Below are 19008 nucleotides of genomic sequence, written 5' to 3'. Positions count from 1 at the left end.
CGCGTATCGGGTCGGCACGATCCTGCTCGAACACGGGTATCGTTCGCCCATCACTAGCTGTAGCCCGAGTCAACTGCGCCTTCGGTCACGTGACTGCTCGAACCTCGGCGCGTATCGGGTCGGCTCGATCCTGCTCGAACACAGGTATCGTTCGCCCATCACTAGCTGTAGCCCGAGTCAACTGCGCCTTCGGTCACGTGATGACTGCTCGAGCTTACTTCGAACAGACTTGAACCTCGGCCCGTATCGGGTCGGCTCGATCCCCCTAGAACACAGGTATCGTTTGCCTATCACTAGCTGTAGCCCGAGTCAGACTCACCCTCCGGTCATGTGACAGCTCGAGCTTGCTTGGAACAGGCTCGAACCTCGGCTCGTATCGGATTGGCTCGATCCCGCTACAACACGGGTATCGTTTGCCTATCACTAGCTGTAGCCCGAGTCAGACTCACCCTTCGGTCATGTGACAGCTCGAGCTTGCTTCGAACAGGCTCGAACCTCGGCTCGTATCGGGTCGGCTCGATCCCGCTACAACACGGGTATCGTTTGCCTATCACTAGCTGTAGCCCGAGTCAGAATCCGCCTTCGGTCATGTAACAGCTCGAGCTTGCTTCAAACAGGCTCGAACCTCGGCTCGTATCGGGTCGGCTCGATCCCGCTAGAACACAGGTATTGTTTGTCCATCACTAGCTGTACCCCGAGTCAGAATCCGCCTTCGGTCTTGTGACAGCTCGAGCTTGCTTCGAACAGGCTCGAACCTCGGCGCGTATCGGATCGGCTCGATCCCGCTAGAACACAGGTATCGTTTGCTTATCACTAGCTGTAGCCCGAGTCAGAATCCGCCTTCGGTCTTGTGACAGCTCGAGCTTGCTTCGAACCTCGGCGCGTATCGGGTCGGCTCGATCCCGCTAGAACACTGGTATTGTTTGCGTATCACTAGCTGTAGCCCGAGTCAACTGCGCCTTCGGTCACGTGATGACTGCTCGAGCTTACTTCGAACAGACTTGAACCTCGGCCCGTATCGGGTCGGCTCGATCCCCCTAGAACACAGGTATCGTTTGCCTATCACTAGCTGTAGACCGAGTCAGACTCACCCTCCGGTCATGTGACAGCTCGAGCTTGCTTGGAACAGGCTCGAACCTCGGCTCGTATCGGATTGGCTCGATCCCGCTACAACACGGGTATCGTTTGCCTATCACTAGCTGTAGCCCGAGTCAGACTCACCCTTCAGTCATGTGACAGCTCGAGCTTGCTTCGAACAGGCTCGAACCTCGGCTCGTATCGGGTCGGCTCGATCCCGCTACAACACGGGTATCGTTTGCCTATCACTAGCTGTAGCCCGAGTCAGAATCCGCCTTCGGTCATGTGACAGCTCGAGCTTGCTTCAAACAGGCTCGAACCTCGGCTCGTATCGGGTCGGCTCGATCCCGCTAGAACACAGGTATCGTTTGTCCATCACTAGCTGTACCCCGAGTCAGAATCCGCCTTCGGTCTTGTGACAGCTCGAGCTTGCTTCGAACAGGCTCGAACCTCGGCGCGTATCGGATCGGCTCGATCCCGCTAGAACACAGGTATCGTTTGCTTATCACTAGCTGTAGCCCGAGTCAGAATCCGCCTTCGGTCTTGTGACAGCTCGAGCTTGCTTCGAACAGGCTCGGACCTCGGCGCGTAGCGGGTCGGCTCGATCCCGCTAGAACACAGGTATTGTTTGCTTATCACTAGCTGTAGCCCGAGTCAGAACCCGCCTTCGATCACGTGACTGCTCGAACTTGCTTCGAACCTCGGCGCGTATCGGGTCGGCTCGATCCCGCTAGAACACTGGTATTGTTTGCGTATCACTAGCTGTAGCGCGAGTCAGAACTCGCCTTCGATCACGTGACTGCTCGAACTTGCTTCGAACCTCGGCGCGTATCGGGTCGGCTCGATCCCGCTAGAACACAGGTATCTTTTGCTTATCACTAGCTGTAGCTCGAATCAGAATCCGCCTTCGGTCATGTGACAGCTCGAGCTTGCTTCGAACAGGCTCGAACCTCGACGCGTATCGGGTCGGCTCGATTCCACTAGAACACAGGTATCTTTTGCTTATCACTAGCTGTAGCTCGAATCAGAATCCGCCTTCGGTCATGTGACAGCTCGAGCTTGCTTCGAACAGGCTCGAACCTCGGCGCGTATCGGGTCGGCTCGTTTCCACTAGAACACAGGTATCGTTCGCTTATCACTAGCTGTAGCCCGAGTCAGAATCCGCCTTCGGTCTTGTGACAGCTCGAGCTTGCTTCGAACAGGCTCGGACCTCGGCGCGTATCGGGTCGGCTCGATCCCGCTAGAACACAGGTATTGTTTGCGTATCACTAGCTGTAGCCCGAGTCAGAACTCGCCTTCGATCACGTGACTGCTCAAACTTGCTTCGAACCTCGGCGCGTATCGGGTCGGCTCGATCCCGCTAGAACACAGGTATCTTTTGCTTATCACTAGCTGTAGCTCGAATCAGAATCCGCCTTCGGTCATGTGACAGCTCGAGCTTGCTTCGAACAGGCTCGAACCTCGACGCGTATCGGGTCGGCTCGATTCCACTAGAACACAGGTATCGTTTGCTTCTCACTAGCTGTAGCCCGAGTCAGAATCCACCTTCGGCCTTGTGACAGCTCGAGCTTGCTTCGAACAGGCTCGAACCTCGGCGCGTATCGGGTCGGCTCGATCCCGCTAGAACACAGGTATCGTTTGTCCATCACTAGCTGTAGACCGAGTCAGAATCCGCCTTCGGTCTTGTGACAGCTCGAGGTTGCTTCGAACAGGCTCGAACCTCGGCTCGTATCGGGTCGGCTCGATCCCGCTTTTACACAGGTATCGTTTGTCCATCACTAGCTGTACCCCGAGTCAGAATCCGCCTTCGGCCATGTGACTGCTCGAGCTTGCTTCGAACAGGCTCGAACCTCGGCGCGTATCGGGTCGGCTCGATCCCGCTAGAACACAGGTATCGTTTGTCCATCACTAGCTGTACCCCGAGTCAGAATCCGCCTTCGGTCATGTGACTGCTCGAGCTTGCTTCGAACAGGCTCGAACCTCGGCGCGTATCGGGTCGGCTAGATCCCGCTAAAACACAGGAGGTATTGTTTGTCCATCACTAGCTGTAGCCCAAGTCAGAACCCGCCTTCGGTCACGTGACTACTCGAGCTTGCTTCGAACAGGCTCGAACCTCGGCGCGTATCGGGTCGGCTTGATCCCGCTAGAACACAGGTTTTGTTTGCTTATCACTAGCTGTAGCCCGGGTCGGCTCGATCCCGCTTGAACACGGGTATCGTTTGCCCATCACACGCGTAGAGAGCGGGATCGAGCCGACCCGATACGCGCCGAGGTTCGAAGCAAGCTCGAGCAGTCACGTGATCGAAGGCGGAGTATGTCTCGGGCTACAGATAGAACGTGCAGATTAGCAAACAGCATATGAAGTGAAGCACCTTTCACACATGTGTGTGTATAATATTTATATCGAAGGTGCGTGCTTTCACATATTACTACATTCAGTCATTGACGTATATCTTATGAGGAATAAAGGTTGGCCATAAAATTAGAAGGCTTAGATTATGATAATATGCAATGAAAATAACGAAGGATGTACCCGTAATATTCCCCCCGTATTAACAGAAGTATTTCCTCCCAAGGCAGTACTTGTGTGCCGTGTAACAACTGCACGTTGGACGCAACATTATGAATAAAAAACCAAACCAGACCCCATGGCGCAACAGCCCCGACGGGCCATGGCCTACCAAGCGACCGCTGCTCAGCCCGAAGGTCTGCAGATTACGAGGTGTCGTGTGGTCAGCACGACAGATCCTCTCGTCTGTTAATCTTGGCTTTCTAGACCGTGCAAAATTATGAATACGGTAATATTATTCTTACAATGCGATGCTTTGGGCGGCTAAGACAGGTGGCAGCGCCTCAGGCGAGGTTCTCCTTCTGTCCTCAATGTTGGGGGGTTTGAATCCACTCCTTGGGAGAGTATTACCCTTGTTGCTCGTATAGAAGACTTTGAGTAAGAAAGGATTGACATCTCATCAATCGTATACACAAATACATGTATAAATATTATGATGCAGCAATGTTACTGTCTGATTGCGTGGTATATAGGCTATATGAAACTCAAACGTGACTCACGATTTCAAGCTGTATCATTTACAATAATTCAGGTCAATCGGTTCAGTAGTTTTCGAGCCCATCTGGAACAAATAAAACAAGACATCATCTTATGGTTTTTAAAATCCTGATCCTACCGGGTATCGAACCCGTGACCCCTGCAACCAAAGGCCAACACGCTTACCATTGAGCCATGCACCCGAGCGAGAAACGTGTGAACAACAACTGCAGGTAAAATATACATTTTTAGTCTTGTAACCATTTCAATATGTAACTATTACGACACGTGAATGGTTTCCTTTTTCTGTCTTTATACGGCCCAAACAACACATTTTAGTAGAGAATTGGTTTATTCGGATGGAGGCATGTGTAACGAATCATTGCACAAACAAACATTTTGACTGTCTCCAATATATAGGTATGGGTCGAAATTATATTATGTACAAAATACACGGAAGTAACAGTAGAGAGGACGAACCGGTACTGTCCAGCATAAATACTCTTACATATCCTTCTCAAGTTTGCTGGGTGTTAGTAACAGCAAGGCGCTAGGTTGCGGCGCGCGCAAAAGCTCGAGCAAAGCTCGAACAGGCTCGAGCTCTGACGTCATCTGTTCGAGCAGCTCGAGCCGGGCTCAAGCACATCACTAATTTACACCCTAGTGCTGAAGTGGTCGACTTCGGTTATCTTCGAGATTCGTATTGGCAACCTTTGAAACACAAACTAGGAATCGCTTATCATCGCTGTGCGACATCTGGCGTACACTTTAAGTACTTGTACTGTTGTTGTTTACACAGCAAAGCCAAACTATAGAATTCATGCTAGGAACACGTTTCGCAATGGGAAATGTTATATAGTATTATATATTGTGTGTGTGACACAGTTGTTTGCTTAAAATAATAAAGGTTTATAAAATTCATATCGATCGATCATATTATCGATTCAATTCAGATTTCATTTCCATTCAGTTGGCAGTATTAATGGAACCCTTCTTACTTCTCCAACGAGTACAAAAATCTATCACTAAAAAGTGCGCAGATAATACATTTAGAACCATTTCGGAGCTAATGCCAGCAGTTCTCATTCAATACTAGGGGCTGCGTTTTCTATACATGCACATGTAATCCGACCAGTTAGTGATGCCACTACATACAGTACTTCTCATCTAAATAGTGAGGTCTTCCATCATCCGGCATTAAAGGTTTTTTGAACAATTCGTAGATTGTTTTGGGACGGTTCACAATTGCCATTTACTAATTTCAACAAACAAACAGTTCTGGAAGCATTCTAATTCGCGTATGCTCATTAAGATAATTTTGAAGGAATTCCGTACCCAGTTCAGAACTGTTGGAACAAAGTAGTTTATAGCCAGTTCGGAACTGTTTCTTGTAACGAAGGAACTCATAAATAGTACGGAATGGTTTGTTGTAACAAAGAAGCTCATAGCCATTTCAGAACTGTTTGTTGTAACAAAGAAGCTCATAGCCATTTCAGAACTGTTTGTTGTAACAAAGAAGTTCATAGCCAGTTCAGAACTCTTTGTTGTAATAGACATACAGTATATATTGTAACGTAATGAATAATGGTTTTAACGTTTTGGATAAAGTTACCAATGAGTACCTGGTTATCCTCTTATCAAATAATTTGTTTCATCAATGAGGAATCTGGCTAAACTGCTACTGAATTCAACATATTGTGTGGTAGCTCTTGAAGGGGCTGCTGACCCAGGTGAGGACTGTGCATTGAGAGAACAACTATACTTATAAAAATACATAAGGCACAGGGTTTACACATAGTTGCCATTAACAGCCAGGATGATTCACCTAGTTTTTAAGTGTGATGAATAAGACTGGGCTCCCCATTTACTACCCGAATGTTTGTGGATTGGAAACAAAACTGTATGAACTATATCAGAACATTCCTAATAGTGAATTTCAAATGTATATTTTAACTGAATCACCTCTGGACTCTAGTCTAGTCTTTATATTGAGCAGTACAGAATGTTCATAGCCAATAGAGCTGGCAGAGGGACAGGGTGGGGCGGCTGTAACATCACAGTGGTTAAAAGCAGATCATTTGCCCTGCATGTTGAGCAAGAATGAATAGTTTTGAAGTTTTGGTTGTAGAATTACATCTTTTTTTGTAACTATTGGCTTTGCATCATACTGACACAGATAGGATGTATGGTAAGGGTAGGAAAGGGCTAGGAGTGGGTAGGAAGTGGCCATGGCAGCTCTAAAGACAGTTTCCTGTGCCTTCCCATTTGCACACCAGGCAAATGCTGGGCCTGTACCTTACTCAAGGCCACGGTCACTTCCTGCACGCTCTTAGCCATAATGCCTTAAGTCCTGTCTGTGCCAGCGTGATGTAAAACAAACTGAAAGAAAAAGTCATTTGTTGTATAGAGGACAAGGTATAACAAACATGTACAGCGTAGCGCAGGATAGGATTATATGGGATGTACATCAAACCAGTCATTAGAATCACAGTGTAGTGGGCGATACGTAAGTTCCATAGTGACAGGCTATTCACAAGGGGTGTGCAAAGTAATCCCAATCTGCGGGTGTGGGATGTTCCGTCAGTGAAATTGTTTACCCCTGGGGTTCAGTTCCCAGCTAAAACTGGAGGTCCTGTGGCTATGAGCACAATATCAACAGTCATCTAAAACTACAGGTTTGACTACAAAACAGCAATAACAGTGTTGGTTGCTCATGTTTCAGTGCAAGGTCTGTGGAAGTAATCTACATCCAAAAACCGTCTATACCATCAAACACTATTTAAAATGGACTTGGAAATAAAAATCAAAGAGGAACCAATCTGCTTTGAGGAAACATCAAATACTTCATGTGTAAGTATCATTCCAGATAACTTAATAGTGATTACAATTAAACTTTTAGCTGTTGTCTGAGTTTGACTGATTACATAACTCTACTTTTATCTGTTGATCAGGAGATATGTGAATATCTTGCTGTCTTTTGCTAAGGCATATATGTATTTGTATACTGATCTCAAATTGACTAGATATATTTTTATTTTTACATAAATGCAGAATTTACAAGTATGCATCTTTTATTTTGCACAGCATGTCTGAAAGCTGAATTCATTCATTATGCTTTGAAGAAGGAGTGAGTTTCTCTTCATTTCCCTTTGCTTTGTAACTCTTGTCAGGGAAAATGGCAGTCTGAGTGGCTCAGGTTGTGGAGGGCTTGCCTTCTGGTTTCAAGTTGCCATATTAAATCCTTTATCTGCCTCTTGCGGGAACAGTGTCCGTCATCTTAGGGTTTCAAAATCCATATAGCTAGTTTGCATTACATGGACTCAATAATGATAACAAATTATAAGTTACAAATTCCATTATGGTTCATATTGACAATTGATGACTTTCAAAGGGTAAATAGTGAATAGTGTTGGTGTCAGTAATGAGTGCACATAAATTATGAGGAACATGGGTGTTATGACCATACACGAATGACATTTATAATTAAACACAAACACCTTGCTTACATAAATACTGTATTGAAAAGTGTCTCATGATACACTGACATAAAGCAACCTCTACAAAGAATAACACAGTTTCTATATAAATGCTGTGGTCGACATGCACGCATTCTAGTGGAATATAACAGTCTCCCATGCTTATTTTTGAAGAAGAGAATTTGATGATCATTTAAGTAACATAGTCCTTAAAGTACTGTGGCAGACGGTGTGTCCTATCTGGTCGGCAGGTTAGGTTTGGGGGTGGAGGTCCGTTTTCTTCTGCTTCAAGTCTTTGATTTTGCATGTCTTTTTCTGCCTCGAGTCCTTGATTACTCCCAGGGATTGGCTCATTCATCCAGTCAGTGAAGATGAAAGGTTGTTTATATTCAGGATGTTCTTGTTGACTTGGGCCTAATTTCTGATCAGTGATTGTTCCCATCTTCTTTGGAACCTCCATTCTAAGTATTTGGTCAATGTCTTTTGAGGCTATAACCATCGTCTAGCTGAATCGGGTAATGTAAATAACCGAACTTTCCAATGACTACTCCATACATCCATGACATTTTATTCCCTTCATAGAATTTCACTTGGACTCTGTCTCCCACGCTTAGATTGTGATGTCCATGAGTCTCCTCTTGATTTCCTTCCTGTTTAATTGGGCGAATAACGTCTAGTTTGATCTGTAATTGTCTGTTCAGGTACAGTTCAGCTGGTGATTTTCCACAATCTAGAGGGTTGGCACGATATTTCAGAAGGATCTCTTGCACTTTTCTGGGTATAGACAAGGGCTCATTTGACATAGCTTTTATTCAACGTTTTAGCGTCTGGATGTTTCGTTCAGCCATTCTGTTAGTTGCTGGATGCCCAGGAGCTGTGAATATTTGGAATATACCGCGTTCCCTACAGAAGGATATGAATAGGTCACTTACAAATATTGTAGCGTTATCAGAGACTATCGCTATTGGGAATCCATGAAATTAAAAATATTTCTCTTAATAGCTCAGTTGTCTTCACAGATGTCGGAGCTTCTCGAATTACTTTGATTTCTGCCCACCTGGATTTTGCATCAACAATTAGAAGGAAGTAGAAACCTTGAAATGGACCTGCATAATCCATGTAGACATGGCTCCTGTTGTCTGTAGCAACGTCCCAATGGTGAATTGGTGCTTTCGCTGGAGAGGATCGAATGTCAGTGCAGACCTGATAAGATTTTACCATTTTCTCAATATCCTTATCGATATTCTTCCAGTAGCAATAATGCCTTGCTAATTGTTTCATTTTTGTAATCCCCATGTGTCTGCTATGTAATTCCTTCAGGACTAATGGCTGGAGTTTTGATGGAATGATGACTCTTTGACCCTTGAATAAGATTCCATCATCTAGCGTGAATTCATTGTCTATGGATTCAGATGACATGAGCTCTGCTTTGATTTTTGATAACAATTCATCGTTTTCTGTTGAAATTCGAATACTGTCAGGATTTAATTCCGTGGTTGCTGTTTCAGCGATGGTTGAATAACAGAGTTTATGAACTTCGTCATTGAACACTATATCCCTTGAAATATGTGATTTAATGATTGCTGCTCTTGACAAGCAGTCAACGTTGGTATGTTCTGAACTTTTTTTAATACTCAACTTCATAGTCAAATCCCGAAAGAAATGAAGCATATCTTAATAATCTAGCAGAAGTCATAGCTGGTAATCTTGAATTCTGAGGGAAGATTCTGGTAAGTGGGCTATTGTCTGTTATCAACTTAAACTTGCGTTCAAATAGATACATATAAGAATAGTTGACAGCGAACATAATTGCTATAGCCTCACGATCCAGCTCGCTGTAGTTACGTTCAGCTGAAGACAAGGACCTTGAAGCAAATGCGATAGGCTTTTGAACATCACCAACAATGTGTGACAGGACTCCAGCAATACCTGTTGGACTGGCGTCACAAGCTGGAACCAGTAGTAGATCTGCATTATAAGATGTCAGCACTCAATCACTTGCAATCTCGTCCTTCAGTCTGGCAAATGCTGTTTCACAAGAACCAGTCCTATGAAACTTCTTATTCTTGCGGAGAAGCTGCCTCAAGGGGTAGGTCATAGTTGAAGTATTTGGAATGAATCCTTAATAATATGTTATCATTCCAAGAAATCTTCAAACATCGCCTGTATTGACTGGACGAGGCATTTCAAGTATTGCTTTAACTTTTGCTGGTGACTTCATGATTTTATTATATTCAATAACATGGCTCAGATATTCGATGCTGCCAGATAAAAACACATTCTTAGTATAAGAACGAAATGCAACATCTTATTTCTGGAGTTGTACGTGTAAGTCAGGCACTTCGAAACTAGAATGTTATAGCAAGGTAAAACCCGCTCCTGAATCTACTTCAAATCTCTGGGGTATTCCTTCTATAAGATCTGTAGCATAACATTTCTTCGCATGTGGATAGTTATGATATTGAAAAATGTCTATTATATTGCTAACACCGAATGTTTGAGTAATATCTTCTTCCTGAAGAAAATGAGAGTCGATTTTAGAATTCCTTCTCGTTGCTAACAAAGTACGTATGCACACTTTCTTAATGTGGCCGAGTTTCCCACATGAACTGTATTTCAGATTGTTAAAATCAGTCCTACAGTCCTTCGCTAGATGATTGTCTCTACCACAACGTAAACACATATTTTGAATTCCCAATTCCTTGTAGTCAATTTTTGACCTGGCCTTGTTTACCGGTGTTGCTTGGCTTTGATCATCGTGAGATACGTCCTGCCTTGATTTGTGATTGATTTTTTAAACAGAATCATTATAAGTACCCTTGTATACAGCTGATGGTGATAGTTCCTTGCTGTCTAATTTACATGCTTCAAGAGCGATAGGTTTTGTTACAATTTTGTTAAATTCTTGAACGTTTGCCTGAACTAATTGTTCACGAATTGAACTGTCAAAAATTCCCCTAATGAACTGTGCTCTTAGAAATACATCTGCAATGCTTACCTTACATTCACATGTAGAATTGAAGTCGCAGTCGATTGTAGCATGCCTTAATGTAGCAACATAGTCAGCAATAGATTGATTTTCAAGCTGGTAGGTGGATAAAAACCTGTGTTGGTCTACCAGAACATTCTTCTTAGGACAAATATGTTTTTCTAGGGTTTCAATTAAATTGTCATAATCGAAATCACTACGTGTTTTTGTTGTTGGTGAACACATTTTTCAGTTGTAGATAGTTTTCAAAACGTTGCCGGTAATTTTGAAAGTTCTTTGCTTGTGGGTTGAAACATTCAAAGGGTGGAATTAGAAATGTAGGCCTATTGGAATTAATAATAGGTTGAGTAGATTGAACTGGTGCTTGAGTTCTCAGTTGGTCTAAGAGTACCTGTTGATTGGCATGCATTGCTGCCAAAAATTGCTTAAACTGGTCTACATCCATGGAGAAATGTTTGAGTTATGTCTCCCACAAAAATAATTGAATGTTAGGAATATGATATTTACATAGTTGAGGTTATATACGTAACACGACAGTCGTATTCCCGTTCAGTCACTAATCGCAGAACATATTTGTATTCAGACACAATATTATCATTTTCCTCTGACGTTTTGAAAGTTATCCTCGTCGCCAATTATTATGACCATACATGAATGACATTTATAATTAAACATGAACACCTTGCTTACACAAATACTGCATTGAAAAGTGTCTCATATTACACTGACATAAAGCAACCTCTCCTGAGAAGAACACAGTTTCTATATAAATGCTGTGATTGACATGCGCACATTCTACTGGGATATAACAATGGGGCTTTCAATTCTTACTGAAATAAAATAATAGTTCATTACATCTGATGGAAAGGCCACTTATTCAAGTTGTGAATGTCCCTTTCAAATCTGTATATAAACTGTTTACTGGATGAGTTGGCCATGCGGTTAGGGGTCACAGCTGTGAGCCTGCATCTGGGCGATAATGGGTTCGAACCCCACTGTCCGCAGCCCTGAACATGGTTTTAGGTAGTTTCTCGTTTTCACACCAGGCAAATGCTGTGGCTGTACGTTAATTAAGGCCACAGCTGCTTCTACCCACTCCTAGGCCTTTTGTATCCCATCCCTGCCATGTGACATATCTGTGTCCATGTGATGTAAAGCAAGTTTTAAGAAAAAAGTAAAAAAATAAAAAAAAAACATAAATTGTTATTCATGTATTCTATTCAACTAAACATAATTTATAGATCAAATGGGTCTACTATACAGACACTTAATATCAGCTCCAAGATCAAGTCAAGACTCAAGAATACTTGGTTATTATAAGGACATTGGCCTAGTCCAACACCAGTCACAACAGTTTTAATGTGTTATTTTTGTTTTAATTTTAAATGTGTAGTCAGACATTTCATCACTGTTTTAGATTTAGGTTTTACTTAAGCTATACCAATTTCTAATTTTGTACTGGTGGTTATATGTATGCATGTATTTCCAATTTGATTAAGGCTGAAGATGACCTAATGTAGCAAGATCAAAACAAGTACCAATTATAAAAGATATTATATTAATCTAATGGTACTGAATAGGTGGTGAACCTTTCTCTATCCTTTGATAATGATAACAACTTGACAGTGAATTATTTTTTTCCAGAGACCATGACCTGCTATATTGCAAATGTGATATTAACGTTTTAGTATTTTAATAATAGTATATAATATTATGTTGTCAGGAGATGGAAAACATGATGTAGGTCTTTCTTTACTATTTAATTTAGCACATGAAAAGGATACCACATGTTGATATACCAGTGGTATTTACAGAGTTGTGCATTATAGTGCAGTCATGTTATTTTTGAATCTTACGGAAGATTGATATGATGAAGCTTGAAATGCTGGGAGTTTATATGTGACGTTTGTTTAGAAAATAGGCGAAGAGACTATGGTAGAGTAGGATATTCCCTTGCAAAGAGGGTTCATTCTTTCATGGTGTGGTAAGACATTTGTTTTGTTTTCTTTGGGCTGTCACACAGTGGTGAAGTAATTATGTTTATTCTGTGAAGGGATGATCTAAAGCAGCCTTGGTTTATAAAAATTTGCTTATGGATGTAATTATGCACAAAATATAAAGAATGTCTATGGGAGATACTTGGAATGAATAGTTTAGTCTACATAGTTTAGTTTGTATGTTTCAGTCTAGATTTTTCTTTAAAAATTTTCAGTAAAAGCATCCATACCTCAGGCAGCAGTATGCTGGCCTCTCATCGCTGGGTTCTCTGGTACAAATTCCAGTCAATTCACATAAAAATTTTAAGATTGTTACTGAACAAACTACAGGCTGGACAAGCTCTTCTCTATGTACTCTGGCCTTTCCTGTAATGTTTCACTCCAATATAATTTAATTTCACCTGACAGTCATTAATAATTGCCCCAGAGGACGGCAACAGGCTTTGGCAGCCAGCTCAGTTCCTCTCCTTGCCACTAGATGCCAGCATCATTCATTTCATTTGTGACCCAGTTGAACGACTGGCAACAGGCTATGTATGTTAATTGTTGTCTTTGGTATTATACAATGTGAAATGATATGTAGATTGCTGGGTGCAGTTTTAGCTTTGTGGTCTGTGCTTTCATTCCCTCAAGTCTCTCTTGCCCTTTGAGTCACTGAATGTTATTGAGGTTATTTACGTGAATGGTTTTATTTCTGATTGTAAGAGCAAGCAGATGCATTCTGTGTCTGTTTGAGATGACAGTTAAGGCTGGTTGGGAGTCTACAGGGATAGTGGGAGTGGTCACTTGATGGGTTGTCTTGAATCTAAACTGTGCCAATCAAAGGATGGAGGAATAAGCATTCGAAAGATACAAACAATTGTCAAATAAAATCGTAAGGACAGTGAGGGAGACAGGGGAGCACATGATATGGGAGTTTATCAATCCCAGTTCTTCTGCATCCATGTCTTCTCAGTCCCTGACGAGTTCTCCTTCCCAGCTTCAGTATGAAGGAGGGCATTAACACTCATTCAGCGGCCATCTTGACAGATCTTCAGTCTTGAAGCAGCAAGCAAGATAAATAGGGAGGAAAGATAAGATAAAGATAAAATAGGGGAGGTAAAATTTTTAGAAACAGGACAAACACAAAAGGTGCAATAGTTATTGGAGAGGAACAAACAAGTGTCACGTGAAAACGAACTCATAATATGAAGAGCATAATTACAGCTTAGTGTGGGAAGATGGTGCAACATGAAGAGGAGATAAAAATGAATACGAAAACACAAAAGGATGATGACAATTTCCACATTTTCATACACTGCCAAAGGTATTTTCCATGCCAAAACCAACTCTACATCCCTCTCTTCTGAGCCCCAATAGGCTGGCCTTTGCTTCCCAGCTTGATCAGGAGGGCAGACATCAGTTCTTCACTCTTGTTTTGGAAAATGTAGGATAAGAAGAAAGGCAGAAAAATACAAGAAAAACGAAGCATCAGATAAAGATGAAATATAGTTGGTTAAAAATAAGGAATGCAGGAAATCATTTGAGAAGTGATAACCTGTTGAACAGGGTCATCCAGAAGTTGTCTTAATCTCATTATGTAGTCATGAATACCAGCTGGTGTGGACTTGTATAGTGCCTGTACTGCATCCTCTACCACTGTTTCCACCTGTGTAGTTCAAGTTCACTTACTTGATATTACTTTTCTAGTGATCTGTTGTTGTTCATGCCAGGCTGATTGACTCAGTTTTGATTCTGGCTCAGTTTATTGGTATTTGAAGGCGTCGGCCTTGTGTCAGTAGTTTACTACATCTGTTCATATTTTATTTTTATTCATTGACCTCTTTTCTCAAGATATTTATCTCTGGCAACCATCTACGAGCAAAATATTTTCTTGGTAATAAAGGAAGAACACCGGTATAGTTAATTTTCTCTATTTCACGGTAAGAAGTTATAATTGATTTGTCAAATTCTTCCTTCATTTATTACTTTCACACAGTGTCATTCATCCCTTATGCTAAAGCATTATTTTGCATCACCCCTACACTACGGGCTATGATGTTACCCCTCACTGCTTCTATGTGTGAACAACATATTTAGAGGCAGTGTAACGTATGACAAGCAAAACGGGGGCCATCAATACATAAGAAATTCATCACATGATAAACATGTAAAGCAAGAAAACTCACCAGTACAAGGAACATCATGTAACAGATGTACCTTTTGAAGGCAACCAAACTCCAGAAATACCCAACTGAAGTGATGGTGAAAACAGGCCCATTCCCTGGAGAACAAAGAGGGTGTGAACAAGAATGCAAAATGAATAGTAATAAGTTCTGTACCTTTGCCTGAATGGAAGATTTGAGATCACTCATTACCATTAACAATATTTTTTATAAATTAAAGTAACTTGAATAGTACATTTGAAATGGTAAAACATGACATGATTCATGATAAGTTGATAAGTATGATGAAAATAATAAATTTCCTTTAAGTTAAGATAATTTTATCCCTTGATAAAATATAGTTTAAGACAGTTGGATTTTAACATAATTCACAACTCATGGTTAGAATCTGATGAATATTAAAATGGAGAATCCTTAATAAGCTCCCAATTTGCTGAAACCAAGAATAGGGAACAAATAAATAAAAATGTTATTTAGTAGAAAAATATTATAATTGAATGATATCACAAATAGAAGCTCACAAAATCTAAATCCTGAAAAAAACTTACAACATTTCCCACATCTAAGGAAATAAATTTATGCCCGCCATCACAGACATATCAATCCCTATTAACAATCTATTTCCAGTAAATAAAAGGCGATCTTCACACATAAACTCAAGAAGATAGTATACAATAAGAGTGGGAAGAGAGATATGTATTAAACACAGCCCCCAAAGAAAAGAAGGGCAGACATGATAAGGAGAAGCATAACCTGAATGCAAGAAAATCATAAGAACATAGTGTTATTTTAGATTCAGAATGACTGAAAAGCATTACATGGAATTTACTAACTTAATATATAATTTCATTACTTAAGCTAGCACAGGGAATGAGGTCACTAGGGACAGAAGTGGGCACATGGTAAGAACTTCCCTCACACACGAAGTAAATGGAATATTAACCTTTATAGTACAGTTCCAGATCTAATTGGTTAATTAAAGCTTTCTGTATTTATTTTCATAAGAATTATTGTAGTTACGCTATTTTAATTACAAATGTAAGGAATTCTACATTGTTTAATCAGTATCGCGAACATCTCTTTTATGGTATAATGCACAATTAGCTTTGTAGTGCCTGCAGGGAAAAGCAATGGCCATGCTTCCTTTGTGGAAGTTTCATTTCGTGCTTTCCATCTGGCACTTGGTAGATGTCTCACAAGTTTCCTCTGCATAGTACTGTTGTAATTTTCCTTACGTTGGACAGACTGAAGGAGCTTGAATATAAGATACTCAGAACATATTAATGCCCCTAAATACAATAGATTTTTGGCTGTGGGACAGCATATGCACGGCTATAATCACAAATTCACAGACTGAAAATAAGATATGGAAATTCTCAAAGTCATGAACGAAAGACCCCTCCTTAACATTACAGAAAGCTGCTTCATACACATAGATCAATATTTTAACCCAAATTATTACCATGACATTTCTGAAAAGACAAATATCCAGTTCGACCTTCTAATTCCTATTTATAGAAACATTAAACCTAAAATTAATAATTCAAGTTGTTCTGTTCACAGCACCTTCCCTCAGCAGGCATCTGTTTTCCCACATCCTTTGGCCCTGCCTTAAACCCCTTCCCTCCCTTCCTTTCCCAGCCCTCTTCTCTCTCCATTGCCCACTCTTTCCTTTTATGTGTTCCCTTTGAATCTCATGATCCTATCTCAACTCCTCCCCATTAGTAAGGCACACAGTAGGTCACACACCACATGCTGTAATGTAAGGTAAGTCTGATATAAATTATGCCATTTGATTTGCACTCTCTTTCCTTTTAGTTCATTAATTTTGACTATCATTTACTTAGGTAACTTCATGGACACCGTATTGAATTGCGAATTTCCACCAACTGCATTATGTGAACTACCAGCTATTAATCATATCTTTGTGTGCCATTTTTGACAATCTCTATTATCACTTTTGAAGATATTTTAACAAGAAGCGCTAAAATTTTATCGTGATGCAATCCGTCCAAGTAATTTAGAGTCTTATTTTAATTTCATATTTTACGTGTTTTGCACGTAGTTCAACCTTTTATTACCTTTTAATGCCATTTGTGTTTGTGCATTTGTTTTAGTCATTAGATGCATTTGTACTGTTTTATATTATGGCTGATGATGGGCAGCCAAGGCCGAAACTAGTTCCAAACAAGGTTCAAATGTAATATAAACATTGCATAATATAGTATTGAAAAGGTGAACCGTTAAAACATGAGTTTAATTATTATTGTGGTATTATGTGTCGTGTTTCTGCAGTGTACTTCCCATGTGGTTCCTTCATATTTCCCCGTGTATAGGGTCTGTTTTGTACTGTTTGGTCAGAATTTGTAACAACAGGTTCAGTTTCAATTCCAGAAAACTTTGTTTAATTCGCTCAACGTTATAACCGCAAATGTCAGTTGCATAATCTATATCTTTACCGGCTTCTTCCTTCCTGTTCATCTAATTTTTCACTTGATCTATCCATTGTAACAGTTTCTGTGCATTCTTGACAACCATACTTCAATATTTTCGAATATAATCAGTACTGTATATATATATAATCCGCTGGGGCCATCAAGGACCACGTTAAGTCTTGTTGCATTTGACACTGAACTTGGCCTTCTTTAGAGCCCAAATTTCCCTCATTTTTTGTGAGTGGGCCTGCTTATGCTCCTCTGTCCAAGGGGCACCGTGTCTTCTCTTCGGTTGCTCGTCTCGGTTTAGCCCGTTCGTCAATATTTTCTTGCGGAAGAGATCTCTGTCAAGGGCGTCTTCAGCTGAGATATGTAGCATTTGCAGGTCTTCTTTTGTATTTCTAAACCAGGGAATTGTGGTTTTGGGGTTTGAATCAAAAAGTGAAAGATTTCTTTAGTTAACTTTCTTCCGTCCATTCTTTTCAGATGACCGTAAAATCGTGCCCGTCTTTTTCTGATTGTGTCGGTAATTTTCTCTATTCTGCTGTACACTTCCTTGTTGGATCTCTTTTGATGGATTCCATTTCTGTACTTTGATCCCAAGATTCCTCTCACAATTTTGCGTTCTCTTTCTCCGGTTCTTCAAGGAGTCCTTTGTTGGCATTTAGAGACAGGGTTTCGGCTGCATATAGAACTACTGGCTTCAGAACTGTTTCATAGTGACGTATCTTGGTGTTTTGGGAAAGGCATTTTTTGTTGTAGATTGTGCGGGATGTTTGGTAGGCTATTTCCAGTTTGCTTACTCGCTCCTGAAGTGCTTCTTTGTCCAGTCCATTTTTCATGATGATCTCACCCAGGTATTTGAATTTGTCTACTCGGGTGATGTCCCCGTATTTTGTGTGGAGTTTTGGTGGAGCCTCTTTGATGTTAGTCATTACTTCTGTTTTCTCAAATGATATCTGCAAACCAGTTTGTTCGGCAATTTCCTTCAAAATTTCAACTTGAGCTCTAGCGGTTTCTATGTCGTTTGAGAGAACAGCAATATCATCGGCAAATGCTAAGCAGTCTGTTGCGATCCCCTTGGATTTGGTTCCTATTCTCAATGGACTGTAGTTGGTTTCCTGTAATCTCACCCGCCAGGTTCTGATGATCTTTTCAAGAACACAATTGAAGAGTATCGGGGATAGCCCATCACCTTGTCGGACTCCTGTTTTGATCTCAAAGGATTGCGAGAGACATCCGTGGAACTTCACCTTGGATTTTGTATCGGTCAGGGTGGCTCTAATTAATGCCAGAAGTTTCAAATCAACTCCAAATTAATTTAAGATATTTAGCAGAACTTCCCGGTCAATGGAGTCGTACGCTTTCTTAAAGTCCACAAAGACAGACACATACTGCTTGGACCTTATTGTACAATATCTGATGATCGTTTTGAGATTTTGGATCTGTTCAGCTATTGAGCGATCTTTTCCGGACCCTCCTTGGTATTCACCTATTTGATGTTCGACTTGTGCTTCCAAACGCTCCAGGGTGGCAAGTGATAGAATTTTGTAAGTCATGGGTAGCAAAGATATTCCCCTGTAGTTGTTGATGTTCTTCATGCTGCCTTTTTTTGTGTAATGGATGGATCAAAGCTATTTTCCAATCTTCGGGTAGGGTCTCCTTGTTCCAAATTTCTTCTATTTTCTTTTGCAAGATATCAAGTGATTCCTCTGGGGCATATTTCCATAGTTCTGCTACTACTGAGTCTTCGCCCGGCGCTTTGTTATTTTTGAGATGGGCAATGTGGCGCTTGATTTCATCTCTGTCGGGTGGTCTGGAAT

Source organism: Anabrus simplex, chromosome 13 (assembly GCF_040414725.1).
Source record: "Anabrus simplex isolate iqAnaSimp1 chromosome 13, ASM4041472v1, whole genome shotgun sequence".
In the NCBI taxonomy this organism is placed as follows: domain Eukaryota; kingdom Metazoa; phylum Arthropoda; class Insecta; order Orthoptera; family Tettigoniidae; genus Anabrus; species Anabrus simplex.
This window is presented reverse-complemented; position numbering follows the sequence as displayed.